We start from the raw sequence: 5,638 nt of genomic DNA, 5'->3' as shown, positions 1-5,638 counted from the left end.
TTGTTATTATTCCAAATATTTTTAAGCATTCCCATTGCCTGATTAGCCTTCTTTAACCTTTCCTCGAATTCAAAGTTCAAAGAACCATCCTTGGCTAAATAAGTACCTAAATATTTAAACCTATCAACTTGCTTTACAACCATACCTCCAATTACACATTCCTGCGCATTTTCCATATTCATATTGATTATTTCAGTTTTTCCACAATTAATAACCAAACCCACCTTACGACCTTCACTCACCAAACAGTCCAACACTCTCTGCATCTCTTCTGGCCCATCACAAATCAAAACTATATCATCTGCATAATCTAAATCCAAAAGTTTCCTGTTCTCTCCCCAAAGTATACCTGCACCGGTTTCTGTTCCAACGCGTTTCATAATTTAATCAATGACCAATATAAATAGTAAAGGCGATAGAACACCACCTTGAATTACTCCGGACTTGACTTGTGCTAAGGGATGTAATTTTAGAGTCCTATTTCATAGAAATCACAGAATTTTCTATACATAATATTTTATCTTGTCCTCTAAGCTCCTTTTCCCAATCTAATATAAAAAGTACTTCTTCAGGTCATGGTAGTTGCCTTTTTTGTAGTTTGGACTCTTTTTGTAACTCTCATTACTGGTAACTATGCCATATGCAGTCCTGAAGTTGCAATTTAATACTGCATGGTCGCTTCTGGCGAATGGAGGGTGATACATTATTTTGTCAATATCTTTTTCTTGCCTAGTAAATATAAAATCAAGTACTGATAGATCATCAAGTCCTCTTTTTCTTTCCATGGTAATTTTTGGTCGATTTTTACACGAAGAAATTTTGTAGTATTCCTTTTTTCAATTTTGTTATTTCCTAACTTAATATTTAAATTAGACTAGTTTTTATTTCCAGCAAAGAGCATAAAATGAGTCTTAGTTATATTGAGAGAGAATTTATTTGCTATCACCCAGGTAGACTCCTTTTCTAGTTTGAAGTTAACAGTATTTTCAAGAACTGAAACATTTGAATGTGAGTAAAATATGTTAGTGTCATCAGCAAATAAAACTTTATTTACAACATTTGAAGAACTGATGAAATCGTTGATATAAATAAGAAAATGCAAAGTCCCAAGGTTAAGCCTTGTGGCACTCCAGTTTTTACTAATTTTTTACTTGACTTTATTCCATTAATATCGGTACAGAGGTGTCTACCTGAAAGGTAACTGACAAACCAACTTAATGCCCTATCTCTAACTCCACAGTGTTCTAATTTCCTTATTAAAATATCATGATTAATAGTGCCGAGAGCCTTCGACAGCTCAAGAAATACAACGATTGTAAAATTTCTTCTATCATACTGTTGTAAAATATGATTTAAATATTTTACAAGTGTTAATTGTGGTGAATAATTTTTCCTAAAGCCAAATTGTTTTTCTGTTAAGATTGTATTAGCCTTCAAGAAATTCACGACTCAGTCATACATGACCTTCTCCATGATGTTACTTATTGATGATAATATTGAAATAGGACGATAATTAGTAACTTGCAGTTTGTCACCTCCTTTGTGAATAGGTACAATTTTAGCTATTTTGAGGTTATCTGAGAATACTCCATACTGGAATGAGGTGTTAATTAACTGATATCCTAGGGGCCAGCACGGTTACTGTACATTTTATAATTTTATATTTACACCATCATAACCAGGACTTGAGTCTTTCATGGCATTTACAATACTTGATATTTCCTCAGGAATGGATGGGGTTAATTGAAAGTTGGGATAATTACCACTAAGATATTGATATGAGGATGTTTGGCATACTGGGAAATTACTGGCTAATTATTGTCCAACTGTTGAATAATATTTATATGATCACATATGATTAGAGAGTCGCACTCCATTTGTCCATTAATCACCATCTTATCGGTAGGGAGTTTTTTGGTTGCTCTGTTCTGCAAAATATCACCAATTACTTTCCATACCACGTTGAGTACACCGCTTCCCGTCCGATCAGCGAAGTTAAGCAACGTTGGGTCTGGTTAGTACTTGGATGGGTGACCACCTGGGAACACCAGATGCTGTTGGCATCCCTACGTGTCAGGTGGGGTTGGTGGAGGATTAGTGCCCCTCCCTGTAAAACAATTAACTCTAAGCCGTTGGCCACCCCGTTTGGGATACATGGCGTCTGGCAATGAATGAATGAACTTTCCATACCACTTTGCTATTTGCCGAATGCTGATTCTATTTTTAAATTTGTAGTCATTTTATTTAGACTTTTCTTATTTAATGCTGACCATATTTCTGTATCGTCTAAATCCTTTTCCATATATTATTGGTTTCTTAGTCTATTCGTTGTATAGTTTATGTCGAGTTTTTATTAAGTCTGTTAATTCTTTAGTTATCCATGGCTTTAAAAGTCTTTCCTCGGATAGTTTAATTGTATTTAAAAGATGTTCCTCTGTCGCATTTGATACACACTCCACTAGACACGAATAATTTTCATTAACTGAATGAAGGACTCACAGAAGGCAGAGATATTTCAGTTTTTCTAGTCACTGTAAGTAATACTCACTTGATCTGTCTTATTATCAAGATATTTAGTGCTGGTGATAAATGGTAGGAAGTGGTCAAAAATATCAGTTATTAAACACCCAGTTTGATTGAATTCGTAAAATCATTTGACCAAATATGGTCAATAAGAGATGCACTCCGAACCGTGACTCGCGTAGGTTTATTGATACAGGAATAGAATCCATGACCAAATATTATACTAGAAAACTCTTGCATATAATTATTAGTATTATGTTTAATAAGATTGATATTAATATCTCCTATAAAATAACAGACACGCTTTGTTAGTTTAATACTATCGAATAAAGCCTCATTTAATGTATTAAATAACTTTATATCGGAATTTGGTCCTCTATATATTACTCTTACCAAATATGAGGGTTCGGAACCGCCTTCTAAAAACAGAGACTCGAAACATACATTATTAAAATTCATATTGTCGACAACTCTACAATTTATAGTATTTCCAACATATACAGCTACGCCTCCTCCTTGACGATTTCTATTATTTGTGAATAAACTAAAGCCATTTATACTGTATATGCTTTCAACTTCATTAGATAATCTTCTCACAAATTCCAATAAAATGAATATCCGATAACACAGAAAGTAAGTAATCATTAATCAATGATTCCAGGTTGTTAGGAATGCTTCTGATATTATATGAGAGAATATATAGACCATTTGAATTTTTACTTATTATATTTTCACATTCTGGTTGGTAATAATATTCCGTGTGAGAAACAGTAGCTTTGTTGATATCTGCTGAAACTTTGACCAGTTTTGGGTTGTTTTAATGATTTCTTTCACTGTGTGTGTGTGTGTGTGTGTGTGTGTGTGTGTGTGTGTGTGTGTGTGTGTGTGTGTGTGTGTGACATTCCCAGGACTGATTATTTTCATTTCAGGATGTGACTGCCGTGCCAGCGCCTTGGGGAATTGGTGTGTACGAGCTGCCTCACGGACATGGTGCAAACATCACGCATGGTTTTCTTTCGCAAACGGTAGCCCATGCACGACAGGTAAAAACACATAAAGAGACCTAACATATTCATATCTGACTCTGATCACAAGTAGGTTAAATAGTCCATTCATTTGAGGTTCATTGTTGACACAGGTGGCAGTATACGGCGCCACAAACCCTCACACCACAACTCATGGACACTTATTCTGGAGCCTATAACCTAGCCTTCTCATAGTTGTATCATCTCGTAATTTATGCTAGCTAACGCCAGACGATATTATTCAGCTGAGACCGAGTAATGGGAGCATGGGAATATAAAGATACACTTTGTTAAAGGATGGCCTTAATAAATAATGCAATTGTGTAATTGGATCTGGGGACGTATTATCACTATCCGTCTTTGCGTTCCAAAAAAAGTGAAAATGTTTCACGATCTTCAAGTTTTCCAGCTATTTTTCTGCCACAGTTGGGAATGAAAAAGTTTCCTTATTATGTATCTATATCTATTTATCTATATACATTGTGTGTGTGTGTGTGTGTGTGTGTGTGTGTGTGTGTGTGTGTAGCTTAGAACATGGGTTTCCAAAAGGCTGTGAATTCCCTCTTGGGTGAAATTTGGAAATGGGAGGGGGGGAGTTTACATATATGCCCAGAATGGCCAGAGTATATTTTCTGAAGTTTTTTTTTTTAATAAATTTATTACAGCATAGGGTTAATTTTTTTGCTTATTTTTTTATTTTTTTTTATTTTTATTTTAGAGCAATGTATGAATGTTTGTTCCCAGACAATTAGCATGCTATATTCAGGCAGAAAATCTCTTTATCATTCCAAAGTCTATGTCAATCTCTTCATGACACACCTAGATTTTTGTCTTCGTCGTGATACGTTGTAAAGTACCGCTAATTTGAGACGAATAACTGTAGAACGTAAAGTTATTCTTAAAAGGACTCCCAAATGGAAGGGGTTCCCTGTTTGAGAGTTGAGGAAGGGGAAATAATAAAGAAATATACAGCAAGAGTAAGGAATGATCAGGAAAGAATTGGGAACCTTTGGTCTACTGTAGTCACTTGTTATCCGATTTGTTAGGACAGTCACATTCACATGAAGAGCTCCCTCCCCCCCCCCTCTCTCTCGTTCTAGATTCTCCATAATCGGCCTTATATTTTGCTCTCTATGCACAATATCATCGTCATAACACAATAAAAACACCATCAGCCACTCACATACCATCATCGTCATAATATCACAGAGTTGAAACACCTTTGGGCAGTCACAGTATCAAAAGACCAAACAGTTAAAACAGCAGCAGGATGTCATATTATCAACACTGTCGTAAGATCCCACACTACAAACAACTTCAGGCAATAATATCAATGGAGAAACAATTTCAGCCAGTTATAATGACAAACAATAAAACACCATCAGGTAGCCATATTATCACCACCGTCGTAAGATCACACATTAGAAAATATTTAGGTAGTCATTACCACCAGTGTCAAAAGAACAAGCTATAAGTAGAAAGCACCTGGAAAGTGCATACCTCCGCCAACAAAAATACAGTCTAAGATTTGCTGCTGAATAGCTACACATACGACCACGGTCATAAACACGAGTTTTCAAAATGATATTATTTAGTAATGAAAATCATTACTAGCATATATTTATTATTTTCAAAAACACCAACACACCCTAAAAAAATGATTTCAAAGTACCTCATTTAGGTATACAAAAATATCGGGAGACATTGGGGCAACAAGTGTAAGCATTAGTTTCGGTTTACTGGTTTTAATGAGACGGAATCCCCATCCTTACTCAGGGGCCTGGTACTGTACAAGTATCTACAACCTTCGTACTCTCCCACTCTCTATGATTGGCCTAGCATTTTGCTTTTTATGCACAGTTCTAATCTATGAAAAACTACATCTTGGTTAGACAGTTCACTTCCCATCCCTGTAAAGGTGGTCATTTGTATTTCATGTTCCGGTCATTCACACTTGTTAAGTTAATCACTGCCTTCTGCACAACGGAGCTGCTTCCTTTCTATTCTCTGTGTATACGTACTTGTGTATGTGTGTGCAGACAGAGGCTGCTGTAATAGGCAACACTCCCAATACAAAATTCCACTTAAGA

General features: G+C 35.7%; 1 pseudogene; it reads left to right on the top strand.

Annotated features, from left to right (window-relative positions):
- The first annotated feature begins 1,944 nt into the window (after positions 1 to 1,944).
- On the top strand, positions 1,945 to 2,063 carry LOC145409064 (5S ribosomal RNA; annotated as a pseudogene).
- The last annotated feature ends 3,575 nt before the right edge of the window (positions 2,064 to 5,638 follow it).

The sequence above is a fragment of the Coenobita brevimanus genome, chromosome 8 (genome assembly GCF_032717465.1).
Source record: "Coenobita brevimanus isolate Jiangsu-jjx chromosome 8, ASM3271746v2, whole genome shotgun sequence".
Taxonomy (NCBI): Eukaryota; Metazoa; Arthropoda; class Malacostraca; order Decapoda; family Coenobitidae; genus Coenobita; species Coenobita brevimanus.
This window is presented reverse-complemented; position numbering and strand designations above follow the sequence as displayed.